Source organism: Perognathus longimembris, chromosome 28, assembly GCF_023159225.1.
Source record: "Perognathus longimembris pacificus isolate PPM17 chromosome 28, ASM2315922v1, whole genome shotgun sequence".
Taxonomy (NCBI): Eukaryota; Metazoa; Chordata; class Mammalia; order Rodentia; family Heteromyidae; genus Perognathus; species Perognathus longimembris.
In genome coordinates, this window is record NC_063188.1 from 9,671,182 (window position 1) to 9,694,007 (window position 22,826).

Here is a 22,826-nt window from a genome sequence, read left to right on the forward strand (position 1 = left end):
TTACAGTGCACTGCAAATGCTAATGCTTTTCAGACATTAATTGTTCAATTTGGCTAATCAAGCTTAGTGGTATTGTAGATTCTAATTCTTTTACACTTTCTATTTTAATGACGTAACTTCTTTTTACAATAAGATGGAACATCTGTCTGATGAAAAATGGGCCATTATTATTCATCTTAAGCCATGAAGCATCATTCAACAGCTCTGAACTAATGGTCATTACATCAAATAGGTTTTATTTTCATCATTATTTCTAATACATGTGAAATTAATACACAGTGTTTGTCATTACTGAGCACTAGAATATAATTCTACAAGAACCAATTAATGTCTATCAGAAGTTTTTTGAAATATGATTATCAAATACTAGACTAATGAATCATTTGCATATCTGAAATTATAACCTCAACATTAAGCACTCTTGTGATAGGGATGCATTAAGCTTAAGAATGGAAAAAAGAGAGCAATTGAGAGAGTGAGCAAGAGATTTCAGATACTAAGTTAGACATTGTCCACATCCGTGGCAGCTCACAATTTTTTTTCTTCAGAGGGGAATTCATTTTCAAAAGAATGGTTAAAGATTTTTCAGGGGAAGGCACTTATGGTGCTTTCCAAGAATTTAAACTCTCTTTTCTCTAATTTCTTTTATTTACATAAAAAAGAGAAAGTAGTTCAGAAGACCTGAACCTCTCAATTAAAAAGAGAGAGAGAGAGAAAGAAAGAGAGAGAAGTCATGGTTAATTGTCAGTTCGATCTCGGCATAGAAAAATGCCATCCATTTCCAAATATTGCTTGTAAGTTCTCTCAGCAAAGGGGCAAAGAATAATGCACCGTATTTCCCCTGCAGTGTTATATTGCACATTCACCTTAAGCAGCATATACTGCTCTTTTGAAATAGGCAGGCTTCCCCCTCATTGTCCAGGGCCTCCAGGAAAAGATTGAGGGCTCTACACAATTAACATATGAATAGGCTAACATACCTCCCAAGAAGGCCCTGCCCAGGGAAGGGGGATTCACAAAAGGCCAGATCCTTTTTTTTGCAGTTAATGAACAGTAAGAAGACCTTTACTGACCAATTTTCTTGGGAATTCAGAATTTAAGTTGAAAATGTGAAGGTAGAAAATACCCATTTCAACCTGAGTGTTCTTTGTTAACTAGCCTAGCCTACTGAAAAGAAGGTAAAATGTCTGAAAACAGTAATTGTTTCAATATTAGTAATTGAAAGCTGATAAGGGTGATCATCTCTGTTCTTCCTAAATACTTCTCAGAGCAAGGCACATTAGCAACATTTAAAAAAAAAAAAAAAGCTTTGTCTGGTCAAAATGAACCTTCTAGCTTAAATTAGTGTCAGTGGTCTAGACATTGGAGTCTTGGCCAGGGATCTTAAAATGATATTTCTTGGGACCAGAGTCTAAGAAGTAGAAGTGAAACTGTGCTGATCCTTGTGTTTGAACTCAGGGCCAGGGCACTGACTGACCTTTTGTCCTCAAGGCTAGCACTCTACCACTTGAGCCACAGCTCCACTCCTGGTGTTTTTGGTAGTTAATTGGAAATAATAGTCTCATAAATTTTCCTGCCTAGGCTGGCTTCAAACCGAGCCTTCTGAGTAGCTAAGATTACAGGTGTGAGCCCCTGGTGCCCAGCTCTTCCCTGTACTTTTTTCCCCTGCATTCTTGTAAAGAAACTCCAGCATGATTCCCTACCAAGTTCTCCTGCATCTCTCTGTTTATATGAGGCAAAGCACATAATTGGTGCTCAATAAATATTTGAATAATGAACTTTGGTTCTAGGTGGAATTGAAGTTGATGCTATTACCATGGTAAAGGAACTTGGTGTCAGAAACCTGACAAGTTGTTTCTGTTTGTTTGTTTTTGCCAGGCCTGGAGCTTGAACTCAGGGCCTGAGCACTGTCCCTGGCTTCTTTTTGCTCAAGGCTAGCACTCTGCCGCTTGAGCCACAGTGCCACTTCTGGCTTTTTCTATATATGTGGTGCTGGGGAATCGAACCCAGGGCTTCAGGTATATGAGGCGAGCACTTTACCACTAGGCCATATTCCCAGCTCCAGACATGTTGTTTCAAAGGACAGATATGTAAATGTGTCCCTGCCCTGGAGCAGTCAACCTCTTGGGTTAGTAAGCATTGTTTTGGTTCAGATGGTGCTTCCTGCTAGAGCTGCTCTGTAAACCAAGAAGCCACTAGAATGCGAATGAAAGGAGGAGATTGGAGCATCAAGTGTGTACAATCAAATGAGAACAAGTTGAGACTAGGGAAGTAAAGGATGAGATCTGAGTAAGTTGGACTCGGATGGGGTTAGAAGGAGTCCATGAAACCAAGGAAGGAGAGAAATTTGACCTAAGATTTAGGTAAGCAAATGAGTCCACGGGTCAAATTGAATCCTAATTCTATTTTGGATACTTGGGATCTAAGATATCAGTGATTATAACAAATATTAGAAGAATATGCTATTGAGACAGTATGTGTCACACAAAGCATACATAGTTGCTATCTAATCTTTTGCAGACAAAGTTTACTGATTGATAATTTAAGGAAATAAAGGCGAAGCAGCAGTCAGACTCATTCATACGCTCTAATGATAGAACATCATTTTTCTGTAATTGGAAAATTACTAAGACATTTTAGTGCCCCATGATGTTTCTAAAAATGAAATGAAATTAATTCCGCAATTAAACTAGCCATACATGTCATGTTTTCAATATATATTTTGAAGACTGGGTTTTCTTTTCTGTAATCTCTCAAAAATGGGTATCGTATCCAGTCCCTGTTGTCATTACTCTGCTCTTGAACCTTAACCTAATTCCAAGAATTGGGCACTGCCTGAGACTGCATAATGTGAATATATTCAAAAGACAGGAACTTTGATTTGATGCCATTAAGTAATGTGCTTTGAAACAGAGTCCTGACATGCATCAGAGATAGAAGATAATTTGGAGATCATTTCATCAAAATTCCCTGTTCTACTTAGAGGAATTAGAGATTCAGTCATTTAGTGACTTGAAAAAAACTAAACCAGGGCCAAACCTGGTGTTGGCATCAAGCAGGCGGGAGCAGGATTGTGAATCGGAAGCAAGCTTGGGTTACATAGCAAGCCACTGTCTCAAAAACTAAACAAACCAGCAAATGAATAAATAAATCATGGAGAGAGAAGGAAGAGGGAGAAATGGGGGGGGGGGGCTAGCCATAATTACAAGCAATATTTTAATTCCCCTAAATTCCTAGATAGGAGGATTTTGTTTTTACTGATGCATGGTGGGACTGGCATACAGTACTAAAATTTGTGATGAATAAATGAATGATAACTATTTCATTTATTTTCCCTAATAAATCAATGAAATAACAGGCACCAAGTTAAGCATTTTTACATGCATTATTTCATTTAATCCTCACAAAATCCTATTTTCATTTTAAAGAAAGGAACTCACTGGGAGGAAAAAAAATGACTTGCTCAAAATTACAAGTTTGGGAAATTGTGGAACTGGCTTTAAAGTAAGTCTACAAAAGTTTCATTGTGATATTTACAATATGCATATAATATCCTTTATTTAAATTTCACTGCTTCTATTTTACACTTTCTAAACTCTTCCACTACTTAGTCTCCTTTTTACAAAGTTTTTCTTTCATTTCCTGACGCTATTTTCACATGCATGTAATGTACTTATATGGCATTCACTCCATTACCTCCTTTCCCTCAGCACCCATAGTTCCCTTTTACAATCACGTCATTTTTCTTAGGTCTAAATTCTGCACATGAGTGAAACTGTGATATTTGTCTAAGCTTGGCTTAGCATGATGATTTCTAGGTCACCCACTTTCCTGCAAGTGACATCATTTCATTCTTCTTTGTGGCTGATAATAATCCACTGTACATAAGTACTATATTGTCTTTATCTAATCCACAACTATTGCGCACCTAGGCTGGTTTCCTAGCTCGGCTGCAGTGAATAGTGCGTAATACAAACATGGGTGTACAACTATCTCACTTGTGTTGATATATATTACTTTAGGCATATGTCCAAAAGTGGAATAGCAGGATCATATGGTACATCTAGTTTTAGTTTATTGAGGTATCTCTACAGTGATTAAGATAGTGGCTCTACTAGTTTATATCCCCACCAGCAGATATTAGTATTCCTCTAATATTCTACCACATCCTCTCACCAGCATTTGTTTTTGGTGGTGGTGGTGGTGGTGGTAGCTCCATTCTCACTGGAGCGAGATATCTCGGTACAGTTGTGATCTGTATTTCCTTCATGGCTAAGGATGTTGAAACATTTCTCCATAAATATTCAGTTAATTTGCCCATTTATTGATTCAATTAGTTATTAGTTTATTGTTCATGTTTTGAGTTCTATATATAATCTGGGTATTAGTCCTATGTATGATGAATAGGTTGTAAGAAACTCCTATTCTGTGGTTGTTTGATGATTCTAGAAATTGTTACCTTTGCTATGCAGAAGATTTCTCTTTGTCGGTTGTGGAGCTTGAACTCAGGGCCTGGGTGCTGTCCCTGAGCTCTTTTGCTCAAGGCTATCTCTCTACTACTGAGCCACAGCACCACATCCAGTTTTCTAGTGGCTAAATGGAGGTAAGAATCTCACGAACTCTCCTGGCCAGCCTGGCTTTGAACTGAGATCCTCATATCTCAGCCTCCTGAGTAGCTAGGATTACAGGCATGAGCCACCAGCACCTGGCAAGATTTTTAATTTATGCAGTTCCCTTTGTCAATTCTTGCTCTCATTTGCTGACCTATTGGAATGCCACTCAGGAAGTTGTTGCCTTTGACTGTATCTTCCAGTGTTTTCCTTAAGCTTTTATGTAGTAGTTTCAATGTTTCAAGGCATTTCATTCACTGAATTGATTTTAGTACTTAGGTAAGAGACAGGAATCCAGTGTCAGTCTTGTATATGTCCATATCCAGTGTTCCCAACATAATTTGTTGAAAAGACTACCTTTTCTCTAGTATATATTTTTGTCTACTTTGACTAAATCGGTGTGGGTATAGTTATGGATCTTTTATTCTATTGGTCTACCTTCTGTTTTTGTGCTGGCACAATGCTAGTTTTGTTATCACAGCTCTGTAGTATAATTTGATGTCAAGTATTATGATACTCTCAGAATTGCTCCTTTTTTTGCCCAGGATTTCTTTGTCTGTTCAGGGACTTTTATTCTTCCACATGGATTTTTAAAGTGATTTTTCTAATTCATTAAAGATGACATTGTCATCACCTTGATAATAAAATTAAATTTTAGAAAAATGGTAAGCAAAAAAAGATGATATTGAGACTTTCATGGGGATTGCACTGAATCTGTAGAATACTTGCATTAGTACAGCCATTTTCTGCAATATTAATTCTTCCAATCTATGAATACAGGAAGTCTTTCCATCATGTGTTGTCTTCAATGCTTTTAGTTTTCATTGTGGAACTCAGTCACATCCTTAGTTAAGTTTATCCCTAGATATATTTTCTTGAGCCTGTTGTGAATGGGATAGTTTTCCTGAATCTTTCTCTGCTTATACAATTGTTGCTTGTCTATAAAGTCCTGATTTTTTAATGTTGATTTTGGGTCCTGCTACTTGGACAAAAGTGTTTATCAGATCTACAGTTTTGTGGTGGAATGTTTAGGGTGTTCTCAGAATACAATCATACCATTTGCAAAAAGTGATAATCTGACTTCATCCATTCCTATAAGCATCCCTTTTCTTTCTCTTGTCTTACTGCTCTGATTTAAGAGGAAATAGTTTGATTTTCCCCATTTAGTACAAGGTTGTTGTGGATTTATCATATATAGGTATTATATTCAGGGTTTTGTTTTTTGTTCTTAGTTTCCTCAAGGTTTTTATCGTTAAGGAATTCTGTCAAAGGCTTTTCCTGAATCTGTTGAGATGATAATGTGAATTTTATCATTTATTCTGTTTATATGCCATATTATGTTCATTGTGCTGTTATGTTAAACCATCCTTGAATCCTTGGAATGATTCACAACTTGATCATGGTATATGATATTTTTTATTGTGTTGTTGATTTGGGCTAGCAAGTATTTTATTGATAATATTTACATCTGTGTTTACCAGGGCAATTGATATATAATTTTGTTCTTCTGTTGTGTGCTTATTTCTTGTGGGTATCAGAGTAATAGTTCATGGAATGAGTATGGTAGAGTTCATGTCTTTTCTGTGTTATGGAATAGTTTAAGAATCATTGGTGTGAGATCTTATTGAAAGGTGTGGTAGAACTTAAAGCAAATGATCTGGTCCTGAGTTCCTCTTTGTTGGGAGGCTATTATTGCTTCAATTTTGTTTCTCATTACAAGTCTATTTAAGTGGTTAATATTCTCCTGGGTCAATGTGAGTCTAGAATGGTATTGATTTCTTCTAGATTTTCCAGTTTATTAGAATATAACTTTACAAAGTGCTCCCTTATGATCCACTCAGTTTCACTGGTATCATATTGCTTTGTTTTTTCCCCCACATTTTTTGTATTTTTGCATTGAGATTCATGCATCCAAGGCCAAGTCATTAGTTAGAAGGGTTCCTTTTTGTTTTTGGTTGTATATGTACGCAGATATCAAAACTTGAACTAAGGGATTACTGTCCATTAGCTATTTTGCTCAAAGCTAGAGCTCTACCACTCAACCAGAGTTCCACTTCTGACTTTTTGTTGATTAACTGGGAATAAGAATCCCATGGAACTTACTGCCTGGTCTGACATCAAACCATAATATCCAGATCTCAGCCTCCTGAGTATCTAGAATTACAGATATGAGCTACTGGTACCTGCCTGGTTGGAAGTTTTAATCATCTCTTGTTTGTAGTTGATGTGTTCTTCATGTCAGAAAAGACTATGTCATTAGAACACTGTAGCTTAATTTCCTTTCTCTGGACTGGCTCAGATAAATTTTTGAATGTGTGTACAAAGCACCAAGCCTGATCTTCCAGTACCACTTATGCAGAGGAGAGAGCTGGTGATTCTCTTGTATTTACTTGTGCGTGGTTTGGAATTATATGTGACTTGAAGGAAGGGCTGTCAAGAATCAGCTGTCCACTTCTGTGTTACTTCTATTTTATGCACAGAAAGCTACTGCGAACTGTACAGAACTTTTTAATGTATGGGCCGGCCATCCCAGAAACAAGTTACTACTTCATAGTTTTCCTTGCTTGTGCCTCTTGGGTAGCACACGTGCATTCCTTGGGCGCCTCCACAACACGTGCCTAACAGAGAGGAAAACAGAGCATGGAGTAATTTCTGCACTGGTGATAGAGACTGAGGGATTCAGATGTTCTGTCTGCAGATCTAAGTTCTTTCAGTACCCAGTCTGTGGAGAAGAGGGAGCTGAAGGACGTTTTTATCAGTCCTTCATCCTATGCTTAGAGTTCTAAGCACCAGGTCCCAGAAAGTTACCTCAGCCAGCAGATAGCTCCTGAATGCTATGCACTAAGTCTGCCACAGGCTTTGTATTGCTTCTATAGTGATTGTTGGGGCCTAGGCCTTGTTCTAGCTGGGGAGGACAGAGCCACCATGCTCCATGACTACCTGAGATCCCAGAACTACTTTAATTTCTTAGCTGACAAGTGTCACAGCACTTCCCTCTCCACAACTGCCTCTTCTGGCTGTTTCACTCCCAGACACTGTGTCTTGTAACATCCTGATATGAAATTGCCCTTTACTTTTCAACATTCCCCCCACTGTTAGATTTTTTTCAATCCTGCCAGCCTGCTGACACCTATAGCCATACAGCAGTTCCTGGAACCTGAGCACTTTTTCCAGTCAAAGGTTCAGGGCTTTTTTGCTGAAATGACCCATAGTAAATGAAACAGCTTTCACCGTGTAGAATGTGGCCAGGAACCACTACATCTTTCACTTCTCAAGCTCCTGTTAACTTCCAGCTCATCTGCACCAAAGCCTCTCCTCCATGAGCCTCTCATACATTCTTCCCAGATCTTTTGGCTAGCTGTTTCAAGACACACCCATCTGTGAATGTTCCTTGCTTTCTGGACCTCTGAGAACCTCAGTCTCACATGAGAGGCTCTCTCTCAAGAATTTGTGTCACAGATAGTTCTTCTAGTCTGTCATAGAAGCCACTGGCTTACCTTATGGTAGAAGCTTCATATTTCCCTGCTAACTGAGGAAGCCAGTTTCCTAATTTATTCTGTTGCCTTTTTTATTTCAACAGAATTTTCCGCTTGTCTATCCTTCTTGTATAGTATAGTCTTCCTTTCTGTTTCTATTCTAAATATTCTTTGTTACCTAGACTCTTCTCATTTAGGGAAGCTGGTAAAGAAAATTTCTACTTCACCATCTTGCTACTGAGGTCAGGATTAGACTTTAAGAGGAGATCTTACTAACGCCAAAGTTTTAATCACCATCATACATGTGTGGTGATGACTAATGAAAAGATCAAGTCTGAAATTATACTAAAATGCTAAAGCTGCACATCTACACATCAAAATACCATTTCCTACCCTGACTTCACTCAACAAATGATGTCCAGTAAACAAGACCGTCCTCTTATTTTTCTGGCTTTGCACTAACTCCCTCTGTTGCCCCTATAATCAGCTAATCTCTTAAACTCCCTACTTTCCTAAATCTATTGTATAGTCTTGCCTCTTGTAACATCCAGCGGGTCTCCAATTATCTCAGAGGGGGCTCATAAACTTCTCAAAACAAATTTTAAATGTAATGTTTTTGTAAAAGAACATACACATTACCAAAACTTTAGGAAGATAGAAGGGATTTCCTTCAAACCAAACAAATAAAAATGTGTCCAGAGTTTTATATTCCGAGTATAATCTAAATGTTAAGGATGCAGCTCCATCTGCTGGACATCACACACACAGGATAATTGTGATTATTGATAATGGGGCATATATTTTTTTTTTACTCTGCAGCAATTTTCATGGTCTATTCTAAATATCCATTTGAAAAATAATACAAAATACATGATATGAGTCAGACAGTTTGGAACCCCAGGAAAATAATCGTGGATGATATAAACACCTATCCCTTTGCCTCCTTACAATATCTACCACATTAACAATCTTTCCTTCTGCTTCTGTCACTCTGTATCTCTTTTTACCCTGGTGAATCTACATGTCTAGTGTTGTATCATCTTTATATTTCTAAACATTAGTCATCAGAGGCACAACTTTTAAAAGCTGTGTAATATCCTATTTTTAAGATTATATAATCTTTTATTTACTCCCTATTGTTGGACATTTACATTGATTCACAATTTGGTTATTATAAATGAAAGTTTCTTTGCATACATTCTGTCTGGACTCCAGCTTAGTTCCTGAGTGATTGTTTTAAGCAGTAAAGCAGAATAGGTCAAAGGGTAGGAGCACACTTTAGTTCATGAAACATATTGTCAAATTGCTTTCCCAGAAAACTACATCAGTTACCCCACTATTATCAGTGTATGAATGCCCATCTTATAGCATCCTGACTAACAGAAAGTATTGTCTTTTTACATCTTTGCTAATTAATAGGTGAAAATTAGGCTCCTATTTCCATTAGCATTTTTGATTACCAGTGCAGGTGAACATTTATTCATATGTTTATTAGCTATTCACATTTCCTCTTTTGTGTCTTGTTCATTAATGTCATTTTCCTATTGAGAGCCTTTGTATTTTCTAATTATTTTTGTATGCTCCTCAAGTATTAAAGACATGATTTCTCTTCTCTCAGGTTTTTTTTTTCAAATACTTTCCCGTTATTCTTTTGTATTTTCATATATTCAGCATGTAGAAGGTTTGCTTTTTTTACATTAAAATATTTTAAGTTTTTAAAATTGTTTTTTTCCTATTCCTTTATTTCCTTGAATGCTCAAATGAATTCAGGGCCTAGCATGTGCTAGACAATAGAGAAGCCCTCTACAGCTGAGCGTCTCTCTTACTGTTTATAATCTTCACATGTCCTTTACACTGAGATGTAATACACATTCCATTTTTTTCATTTTAATTTTGACCTGCTTTTTATACACTTGAACTTAGTTATGGTTTAAAAATATGAGACACGAGGATGATTTTGAAATATAACCATTTATTAATTTCTCTGTTGTATCTAATTGAATTAAGTTATCACAGGATATATTTCACATACCATGATTCTTATGCTAGCCAGTGAGTTGCAAAGGTTCAAAGTTTGCAGTAAACTTTGGAATGGTTTGCTAATGGGCTAATGACATGTTTCTGGAGTCTTCAAAGTCATAGGGAGTCCCCTGAGAGTTTTGAGTGTGGAATAAACATGATTATGTCTCTCTGAGATATTATATATATATATATATATATATATATATATATGATCTGCTATCTCATTAACCATGCCAAAATCCTGGTTAGATAGATATTTACACCATTGTCCTTTATTTATAAGGAAATTGAAACCAACAGATGTCACAAAATTTATTCAGAGTCCCACAGCTAAGCCAGGTATGTTGCGTGCCTGTAATTCTAGTAAGAGGCTATGGCAGGAGGAACATGAGTTTGAGGCTAGCCCAGGCTATACAGCAAGACCCTGTATGAAAAAGAAAAAGAAAAAGAAAAAGGGAAATAAAGGTCCTACAGGCAGTGAGTGGGAGGAGTTGACTAAAACCAACGAATTTGAGGTTACTCATCCCGCACTTGTCATGGCCATCATGAAAGTATAAATTGTATATATTATAGAATATGGTGACATCTTATAACAAACGAACCCAGTCATTAGAAGAGGCTCATTTCAAGTTTATTGTGAATTATTTTGTCTCTCTGGAGTTGATTTCAAATGACGTTCAGGCTAGCAGTCAAGAAGCCTGTCTTCTAGCTTATAATCTTGTGCTGCATAGTTGGAGACAATGGACAAATCCTTTGACAATAGAATTTCATTTGAAATGGTTTGCTTTGGGCTAAGAGAAAGATAGTTAAATGTCAATAGAACCAAAAAGAAATTATGTCCATTGCAAAGTTTTCAGAAATTTTTAAACAAATATTAAGTGCTCAGGAAAGTTCAAAATTCTACATGATCTTATAGATTCCTCATCTAAAAATAAAAATTCAGCAGAGCATGGTAATGCAGTTCTGTAATCTCCTTACTCAGAACCCTTAGGCAGGAAGTTCTAGTGTTGCAGGGAACCATGGGCTACACAGCAAGAGAGCCTGTCTCAAAGAAAAACAAAATAAAACTAAACAAAATCAAAATCAAATTGCTTAGGTCAGGAAAATACCTATGGAAATAGATTGCAGCTGTGAATGTGCTGTGTTTGTTTCAATTTGTTCTGTTTTTATTTTCCATTATGTCAATTTTCAAACATATAGAAAAGTGGAGAATAGTAAGGCTCCGTGACCAATCACCAAGGTTCAGTGCTTATCAACTGCACAATTTTTATGTATTCTCCAACATTTTTTATTTCTACTGGGAAAAAATCCAAGGTATTATAACGTCATTTTTTTTGTTTGTGTGCCAATCTTCGGTCTTTGGTTTGAATATAGGGCCTGGGCACTGTACCTGAGCTATTTTTTTTTTAATTGCTGAAGGTGCAGCACTCTACCACTTTGAGCCATAGCTCCTCCTTCTGTTTTCTGGTGGTTAAATAGAGAGAAGAGCCTCACAGATTTTCCTGTCTAGTCTGGCTTTGAACCGTGATTATCAGATCTCAGCCTCCAAAACATCTAGGATTACAAGTGTGAGTCTCCTCGCAGCTGATGTTATGTGATCATATTTTTGCCAGTCCTGAGGCTTGAACTCAGGGCCTGAGCACTGTCCCTGGCTTCTTTTTGCTCAAGGCTAGCACTCTGCTAACTTGAGCCACAGCGCCACTTCTGGCTTTTTCTATATATGTAGTGCTGGAGAATCGAACCCAGGGCTTTATGCCTGCTAGACAAGCACTCTACCATTAAGCCACATTCCCAGCCCATGTGTGGTCATTTTTGATAAGAAAAATCATAAAAAGTTTCATTTGATTTTCTCAGATAATGTTAATTTTTAAAACTAGCAAATATAAATAAATGATACTTCACTTGTAAAGTCTCAGAATAATAAATCTTGAATCTAAATTTTAGTCATCAGTGTTCTCTTTCCCCTGGAACTTAGCAGGACTGTATTGTAGGTCATTTAATATTTCTAAAACTATTTGACTATTTGTAAACTAGTGGGGAAAGAGTGAAATTACAGGTAGAAAGAAAAGAAGAGAAATTACATAAACCATTAAAGAAAGGAAGAAATGGAATTAACAAGAATAACAGATAAAGCATAAATTAAGAAAAATTTTAAAAAGAAGAAAAACATACTAAACCACAATAGCCATGAAATGCATGCAAAAAATTTTGAAGAGTTCAGGGGAAAAATGAGGGAGGAGGTAACAAGTTTGATAAGAAATGTCCACACTGCCTCACATATGAAACTGTAACCCCTCTGTATATCACTTTGACAACAAAGAAATAAATTTTAAAACTTTTTGAAGAGTTGTACCAAATATATGGTGGTAGTAACAATTGTTAATACTATTATGTGTTTTTAAGTAAACTCTGTGTTAAGTCTATTAACTCTCTGGGAAGAGGGAAGGAATAATATTATCCTCATTTAATGGATAAATAGTGAGACACAAAGAGCTAATGCAACTTTCCCAATACTATAGAGCTAATAAAGACAGAACTAGTATTCCAACCAAGATAGTATAACTCCATTTTCATATTCATTTTGATTATTTTCTGTACTTTGCAAATTTCCTACAATGAGCACATATTACCTTTGTCTTTTAATCCTGTAGCATTCATGGTGTATAGAAATAATTTTGTCATTACATCATTAACTATAGTTAATTACTATTTCTACTCATCATTTGTATGTCACCTCAATTACACTGTTAAGAGCCTGTATCTCAGAGAGTGTCATGTTTTAATGCATATTATAGCTGTTCAATGAATACTTCTTAAATGAACGGACAATGGGGAGAAAAATGTGGGATTGCAAAGCAAAACAACTACCAAAAAAAAAAAAACAAACCAGAAGGTTTGTGGAAGTGATAAAAGAGATAGCTTAGTAACAGAAAAAGAGGCAGAAACATACAATGATCAAGAACAGGACATGTACTTGAGATCTAGGCAGAAAGACAAACACTTCACTAAAACAAGGTAGAGAAGAAAGCAAGCTAGTGGTATAGAACCCTGTTTTGGTTAAATAGTAGACTAGGGCTGGAGCTAAAATGCATTAACAAATACAAGCTAGTCACCATGAAAATGGAGATTTTTAAAGATATGGTGGGTTTTAGAATTTAAATAGAAAAATTGTTTCAAAGTATCTTCTGAGAGGGAGAAGTACTAAAATTGCTTTTCTGGCAAAGCTTGGCCCTTCGTCCAACAATTATCCTAACATACTTGAGATCTCATCTCCATAAATTCAATAGGCAATTGGGGCCACTTTCTCTTTTGAGACCAGATGCAGAAACAGAAATTACAGTCATTTCCTATATTGCAGAAATTAACTGGCCAGTTGAAAGCCACCTGCACATATTAATTCACATCATCAGAGGTTGGCATCTAGAAGACTCTAGGCCTTTCCCTGTCTGCCACATACCTCTCCCACATGGAGACCAAGCTTAGCTAATTAAAGGCAAAGTCTAAGTTTGCAGTGGTGATTCCTATACACATGGGAGTGTATTATATATGCACACCTAAACACAAAGTAATATCAAAGCTAGACTTTGAGCAGTGGCCTGTCCATCACTCCCTATACACTTTTGGGAAGTCGTTTTTGAGGACTTTGAGTCTTTTGGTTTCTATATTATATCATCTAAATAACATGCATAAAGTGCAGTTTATCTAACAATTTTAAATATTATCTATTGACTTTCTTTTATATAAGATGAAAATTTCCATTTCTTACTCCTCCTTCAGTGTCACTAGATTCTCACTTCCCTCAATCCTTCTATTACAATTCTTGGTTAAATCAGAATTCTACCTGAACATGGTTATATAATTAATATATACTTCTAAGCAAAGTGATATATTATGGTTAGTTCTAGCATATTGTTATCAGTCTTGATTTTTCTGAAGTTAATAACTACTTCAGTATTTCTTTTTTTTCTGTGCCAGTATTTAGGTTTGAACTCAGAGCCTTGCTCTCTCACTCAGTTTTCTTGCTCATTTGGTGATGCTCTACCATATAAGTCATACTTCCAGCATGACTTTCTGTTGGCAATTCTGTAGATGGACTCTCGAGAACTTTTTGTCTAGACTGGCTAAAAACCACAATCCTTTATATCTCAACTTCCTGAGTAGCTAGGATTATAGACATGAGCCAGCAGTGGTATTTTCAGTTTTTGGGATTTCAGTCTTTTTTTTTTTTTGGCCAATTCTGGGGCTAGAACTCTGGGCTTGAGTACTGTTCCTGAACTTGTCTTTTTGTCAAGACTAGTGCTCTACTACTTAAGCCACAGTACCACTTCCAACTTTTTCTATGGTTAATTGGAGATAAAGGGTCTCACAGACTTTTCCATCCCAGTTGGGTTCAAACCACAATCCTCAGATCTCAGAGCCACTGATACCCAGAGAGATTTCTGTATTTTAAATGCTATCCATTTCAGATGGGTTAACAGTTCTATAATATATTTATTAATATTTTTCTCAACCACTCTGATCAATTGAAAATAAGCTTGCTCCACACTCTCCCCGAAGAGTGTCCTCTTATAGTTCCCCATACTCAGCGAGTTATTCACATGGTTAGCAATGTGACTGTACTTTTGGTACATACTCTTACCATGCTCTGGAGCTATAACCTTTGGTTCCAGGAGCATACATTCTCTCTCTCTTTTTTTTTTTTTTTTTTTTGGCCAGTCCTGGGCCTTGGACTCAGGGCCTGAGCACTGTCCCTGGCTTCTTCCCGCTCAAGGCTAGCACTCTGCCACTTGAGCCACAGCGCCGCTTCTGGCCGTTTTCTGTATATGTGGTGCTGGGGAATCGAACCTAAGGCCTCGTGTATCCGAGGCAGGCACTCTTGCCACTAGGCTATATCCCCAGCCCCATACATTCTCTCTTGGTGTAATTCCTCACTTTGGTAGGCCAAAACCTCCAATTGTTTCCAAAGAAAAGACATATAGGAAAAATTTGGGGGACCTTGCAAATATATTATGTCAGTATGAATTGTGTGGTTTGGAGTTGTAGTGCTCCCCAAAACTCTTTTGCTCCCCAGCTGTTAGCACTATTTGGAGAGGTTCTGGAAAAGTTGAGCAGGTGGGACTTAGCATGGAAAATAAGTCACTGTAAGTAGGTCCTTGAGGGTATTTTATGCCTCGCTCCTCTCTCTCTTTTTCTATCTCTTTCCCTCCCTCCCTTCTTCCTTCACTCTATTTCTTTCTCCTCTCTTCCCCCACCACCTTCCTTTCTGTCATGAAGTGAGTGGCCTCTGGCACATGCTCCCACTGACATGATATTCTGCTTCGTAATGGTCCAGAATCAATACAACCAAGGACTATGGACTGAAACCTCTAAAACAATGGGCCAAAATAAATATTCCCATAAATTGTTTATATCAGTTATTTTGTTACAGCAAGGAAAAGATAACTAACACATGGGTCAATAACCCAAATACAAAAGCTAAAATGTAGAAGGTATAAGACACTTAGAAGAGATTATTGGTATAAATCTTTATGACTTTGGGTTAGGTTTCTTACAAATGATACCCGAATTGAATTCGAATGAATACATAAAAGGGTCTTCACCAATTTTAAAACACTTTTACTTTTAAGGAAACTACCAGAAACATGACAAGCAACCCACAGAATGAAATAAAAATGCTTACAAATATATCTGGTATAGGACTTATGGCAACAAAATATAAAGAACACTTATGGGTTTACACTGATTGCATGACTCTAGTAGTAGAGTAATTACCTAGGAAATTGCAAGGCCCTGAATTCAATTCCCAGTGCTGAAACAAGGAATACTTGTAATTTTATAATAAAAGGACAAATTACCTAATTAAAAGTGGGCAATTGATTTGGATAAATTATTTTCTACCAGGAAAGGTAGTACATACCCCTAATCCTAGTTTTTGGGATTGTGAAGCAAGAGAATTTGTCTTAAAAAAAACAAGCAACCATACAAATGTCTAATAAACAGATTAAAAATGTACAATGTCATCATTCATTAGGAAAATATAAAGAAAAACAACATAAGATACTACTTTATACCTACTAGAATGGCCATGTAATAATGATTCTTAAAAAAACAGGAAAAAGGGCTGGGAATATGGCCTAGTGGCAAGAGTGCTTACCTTGTATACATGAAACCCTGGGTTCGATTCCCCAGCACCACATATATAGAAAATGGCCAGAAGTGGCACTATGGGTCAAGTGGCAGAGTGCTAGCCTTGAGCAAAAAGAAGCCAGGGACAGTGCTCAGGCCTTGAGTTCAAGCCCAGGACTGGCAAAAAAAAAGAAAAAACAGGAAAAAATAAGTATTGTTAATGAGAAGGAAAAGTAAAATGCTGCACCTGACAGAAAACGTTACAGCTACCATATAGCTAGCATCACTACTAATAGAGAAATAAAAACAGATATGTATACAAAAATGTTTTTTAAATGTTTACAGATGAATTCAAAATAGCCAAAAACTACAGAAAATATCTACTAATTGATTAATCAATGGTTACCTAAGTGAGTAAAAGTCATTAGAGGATGATATTCCTCAGACAAAAAAAAATCATAAAATTCTAATGTATCTTGCAATCTGTTTGAGCCTTGAAATCATGTTAAGTGAAAGAATCTGCATAGAGAAACCATATATTGTATGATGAGTTTTATATGAATTAGCCAGATGTGGCAAATCTATAAAGACTTTTATCTCTAGTAGTTTCATGGTTCCAAGAAAATAGGAAGATGATTGAATAAAGAGTGCCTGCTAATAGACATGAGATTAGTTTGGGGATGATGAAAAAGGTTTGGAATTAGATATTGGTAATAGTGCCATAATTCTGTGAATATTCTTAAAACAATAAAATTTATATTTCAAACCATTTTGGACATTATTCTATCTTCATAGGATAATGAAACAAATTAGAAACTTCAATAGAAATCATTGTGAAGACAATTTGTGGCTGTAGAGGAGGAAATTGATTTAAAGAAAAGTAGAATGTTTTACTCTAAGTCTTGGTGAAGGTGAAACAATAAATTGAAGAAAGTAAGTGGCTCATTCTGGAGGACTAGGCATGACTCAGAACTTGGGGGTACAATGTATAAGAAAAAGAATAAAGTATAGATTTTAAAATATGAAAGGGTGATTAAAATACAGAATGCAAATAATAGATCTTTGGGGGTCCTATCTCCTACTTAATAACTTCTTTTTCACATGGGGCTTTGTTCTGTTGCCCAAGCTAGCCCTCAATTTGTAATCCTTCTACTTTAGCACCACCACCCTGGCTTTGCAAATATTCTGAGTGTGTGTGTGTGTGTGTGTGTGTGTGTGTGTGTGTGTGTGTTTCCTTGAGCTGGAATTCAGGATTTGTGCACTCTCTCTGAGCTTTTTAACTTTTTCTTTTTTCCTTAAGGCTAATACCCTACCACTGGAGCCACAGCTCCACTTCCATCATTTTTTTGTAGTTATTTGGAGATAAGATCTAACAGACTTTCCTGTACAGGCTGGCGCTTCAAGCCCCAATCCTCAAAACTTTGAAACTACTGTAAAAGAGAGTAGGAGAAACATTAGAATTTATAGGTATAGGTACAAACTTCTTTAATAGAGTCCCTGGGGAACAACAGATAGGAGAGAGACTTGACAAGTTGGACTATATCAAAATAAATCTTCCTACATTCATATAAGACTACTGTCAACATATTGTCTAATATCGACATTGCATTTAAAGCCCTAGGTGAACTTTCTTGGGCGTGGCCACGTGGCTACTGTATATGTTCTTGATACATTGTATATTGTATATATGTCTACCTGACCTAGAGAAGGGATAGAAAAACAGGGTGTAAGATATCACAAGAAATGTACACACTGCCCTACTATGTAACTGTACCCTTTTTGCACAACACCTTGTCAAAAAATTTTGTGTTCAATTAATAAATAAGTTAAATTAAAAAATAAATAAATAAATCTTCCTGCACACTAAGGACATAGTAAACTAGAAAGACAGCCAACAAACTGGGAAAAGATCTTTACCAGCAATATATCAGACCTAATATCCAATATGTATCAGGAACTCAAAAAACTTACCCTTCCCAAACCTAATAACCCAAACACTAAATGGACAAGGAAGCTAAAGAGAGACTTCTCAGAAGAGGAGGTAAGAGTGGCAAAGAAACACATGAGGAAAGGCTTATCATCCCTTATTGTCATAAGGAAATGAAAATCAAAATAACTTTGAGATTCTTTCTCATCCCAGTGAAATTGGCCAATATTGTAGACTCTGGAAAGCAGACAAACTCTGCTTAACAGAACCTGATCATTCTTTTTAGATTCATTGTCCAGTGTATTTACATGGCCACAGCTACTCATGTGCTATTTGCAGGTAAAAAAAAAACCAGCCTGCTGAGCTAAGTAGGTGACAAACCCTATTCTGGTGGAGTGGGATCCAATCTGTGCCTGAGAAGTGGGCAAACTTCATGTAGTCCTCTTAACCTATTCCATCTCTAAACCCACTACTTAGAATGTTTGTGTGACAAATGAAACAAAAGCACAGTGGGTTATGAAAAGTCTGGAAAGCCTTGTTCTGCTTGAGTGTGAGCCAACTAGCACCTGAGTCCTCCACGCAGGACAAAGGGAGACACAGAAACAGGCATATTCTGAGGACTCTGTTTGCTTCATCCCTAAATCTACTGCCAAGCACATTTTTGTGGCAAGAGCTACCCTCATATCACTCTTCAACCACAACAGAATGAAGGGTTAAAAAGCTGTCAAACCTTCCTCTGGTTGGATAGGAGCCAACCAGCATGTGAGCCTCCTAGAAATGAAATACAGACTCTAACAACCAAGTAAAAAGCTACAATGCTTGCTGTAGACAAGCCAGAGCTGAGTCCCTATGTATATGGCAAGACTCAGGCTATGAAAGTGGTCATATTTGACTGAGTGTACCCTGGTCCATTATTTGCACAAAGAAGACACTCTTCTCCCCCATGTTCTACCACATATACCTGGTAATACTTCATCCCATCAGAAACGCAGCGGAAAGATTTGCGAATAGGGCCAAGTTGAAGATAATACATTAGTGCTTGATGATAAGGTAGCAGAATTAAGATTAAGAAAATACTAAAAATCTATGAACAGAATGTGCAAGAGTTCAGAAACATCATTAAAAGACCAAACCTATGTCATTTGTTTATAGTCCTGAGGTATGATCAGGGCCTACTCAAAGATAGTGTTTACCATTTGGGCCACAGCTCCAATTCAGGTCTTTTTTTTTAGTAGTTTATTGGAGATAAGAGCCTCATAAATTTTCCTGCTTGGGCTGGTTTTGAACCATAAACCTCAGATCTCATATGCCTGAGTGGTTAGAATTACATACCTGAGATATTGGTACACAGCCAAGACCAATGCTATGAACCAGTATAAAAGAAGAGGAAAAAATGTAATGTAAAGACACAGGAAACACACTCAGTAAAATAGTTGCAGAAAATCCCCAAATCTCAAAGAGTTATCCAGATACAGGAGGCTTTTAGGGCCCAAAGAGACAAGAATGGAAAAGAACTGCTCCATTACATACTATAGTTAAAACACTAAATACAAAAAAGGAAAGGATATTGAACACTGCAGGAGAGATGTGCAAAGTTACATGTAAATTTAAAACCATTAGCAGAACAACATATTTTCAACATAAACCTAAAATCAATGCTAGTATGGAATGACCTACTTCAAGCTGTGAAAGAAAATAACTTTCAACATAGATTACTATATCCAGTAAAGCTATCCTTCAAACATGTAGGAGAAATAAAAGCATTTCAGGGCTGTGACTCTCATCAAGAAACATCAGATATATAAATGGAAGTTCTAAGTTATAACTGCCTTGTATCACCATTTGAACTATAAAAAGTAGATACTAAAAGAAAACAAAATTCAATTACAAAAACAAAAAAATTAAGGAAATCATGATATATAAGGCAGAAATGCAGAACATACATAACAGAATTCTACATAAAGGAGAGGAAGACTAAATACAACCATGAAAATATGGGGGGGGGGGAATCTAACTAGATAAATAGATAAACAAAATGAGAACTAAGAAAGAATAAAACATTACAAATAATACCAAAGTACTAGAAATTATTATATAACTTCCAATAATTAATATTAATGGTCTCAGATCTTCAGTCAAAAGATACAAGACTAGCACATTTTATTTTAAAAAATCAATATCCAGAGACAGCGGAGGAGCTGCAGAGCCCTAGCTGAGCTCCCTCCGACAACGCAGTTTTCTCACCCCATAGAAACTTTTCCTCCTAGAAAGACAGCCAGAGTAAGTTCTAACAGTACAGGGATTCTGACCAGGAAGGAAAAATTGACTTTGCTGGTCTGATAACACAGATTTGTGCTCCGGGCGGCGTCCCACCGCCGCGCCAGTGCCGGTGCCGGCACAGCGCCCGGCACAGCAACCCACACTCCACGCAGCTAAAGCACACAGCAGAGACCAGCGAGAAATACTCCAGACGGCGGCTGAGCACGGACGACCTGAAATCGCAGAGAAAGCATGAGTACCCCACGAAAGATATTCTCACTCACGTCCATAGAGCAGCTTCTGGAAGACAGCCCTTCCCCCACCGCCAGAGCAAAGCGCCATCTTTGCCACTGGCATAGGGTCAGACCAGATTGGAACTGAAGCGGGCCTGGGGAAAGCGAGGTCAAAGGAGCCATCTTTGAAAAGGGCAAGAGGGACTGACCAGTGAGAGCCAGCTCCGCCCAGGAGAACGCCCCCTGCCCTGGCGGGAGGCGAGTCCTGGGCCTTGGCTTAGCCAGAGGTGCCCGCCCTGCCCGCCGGAATTTCTAAACTTAAAGCAATAGCAGCAAGCAGCTCCCAGCGGCACGGAAACACCAGACGGGGGAACAAACAGTTCCTGAGACAGCTAAACGGTCCCGTCACAGAGGAAGCCCAATTGCCAGGCCGAAACGGAGCTGCACTCCATAGCCACCTCCACCAAGGAGGCCGCCCCGCCCAGGAGGGAGAATCCTCACCCAGGCAAGCAACTCTCAGTTGGATAAAACAGGCCAAAGGCGCCCCGCCCTGCTGAGTCCATAGCTTATTCATAGCCAGGAGTTAAAGGCAGCGGCCCCACAGCAGACAGAGGAGCTACGGTTCCTGAGACTCCTCAAGTCCCCATCTACACAGGACGCCAAGGACTGCCAGCAAGCTGTGCAAACGTCAGAGACCCAGGATTTCACCAACAGGGGAGAAGGATCAGAACAGAACCACCCCCTGCAAACTGAAATCAAGTCAAACACAGCCAAGCAGCAAAATAGACTGCAGACCATCGCGAGGAAACCAGAGACTGGGGAAAGACCACCCAAACAAGCAGGACTCCATTTTTTTTTTTCACTTCTGAAACGTCGTCAGTTTTTTTGTTTGATTGTTTTGTTTTCCATTTTTACCTGTTTGTTTTATCAAGTTTTTTTTTCTTTGTTGTTTGCTTAGGTTGTTCCTTTTCTGGTTTTTCTTCCTTTTTATTTTTTTTTCTTTTTTAAATAATTTTTCTCTGTTTTGTGCATCTGTCTTCCACTATCTTTATTTCTCTCTTTGCATTCTCTTTCTCTAAAAATTACTTTCCTATGAATAACACCTCCACTCTTTTCTGCTAACTCTCCATTGTCAATCATTTTAACCTTGTTCTACTGATTCTACTCTTCTCCACATTTCCACGTCACTGAAACTAAACCAAAACCACCACCCCTCCTCCCTAATACATTTTACTCTATTCTCTTTACTACCTCCAACTTACCCTCCAGACTTACTGCCTGGACCTCCAGTTTCCAATGACTCCTGGTTATTGGATAGAGGGTATCCCAGCTTAATCTGAGTGAATCAAAGGGGTTCATAGAAAAAGCCAGTCCTAAAAGAACTTAATATAAAAACAAGAACTGCTTATAGGGTTGTAACAGTAAATAAGTAACTACTGATTACAGGGCCCAGGATCGGTTGCTATATTGAAATTGTATTCTTTAGGAACACCAAATCTAATTTTATAGACAGGTATACAGGGTATCTGTATATAACTGTGAACTTGTAAAATTTACACAACAGTGCTTGGTAAGGGCTGCTTTGGGTCTTAAACGGTGCTCATAGGTGCTTGTAGATTGGCATTCCCAGTCCAAATGGGCAGAAGGAACACAAGAAAGATGGCAAACAATGAAGTCTTATCCCCCACTCAAAACAAGCAGGAAGCAGAGCAGTCAATCAAAGACATAGAAGAGAACCCCCAAAATGCTCTACAAAGTATACTGATAAACATGATAAATGAAAAGTTTGAATCTCTTCAGTCAATTATTCTAGAGCGTGAGGAGGCAAAGCAACAATTAATGGAGAATTTCATGGCATCCACAAATAGAAAGATAAATGAACTTCAAGAGTCAAATGAAAAGATATCACCAGCTTAAAGATTTAAGAGACAAGACTCAAAACCAAAGTAATGAAGTTAATGAAGTAAAGAAGTCCATACAAGACCTAAGAAATGACATAGAAATCATCAGGAAAGACCAGTCAGAAGGAAAAGAGATTCAAAATCAAGTAGCTAGTTTACAGTCCCAACTAACTGAAGCAGAGGAGCGAATTTCAGGAGCTGACGATTCCTTAGATTCTATGGAGAAAGATCAAAAATCAATACAAATCCAGTCCAATCAACAAAACAGATCG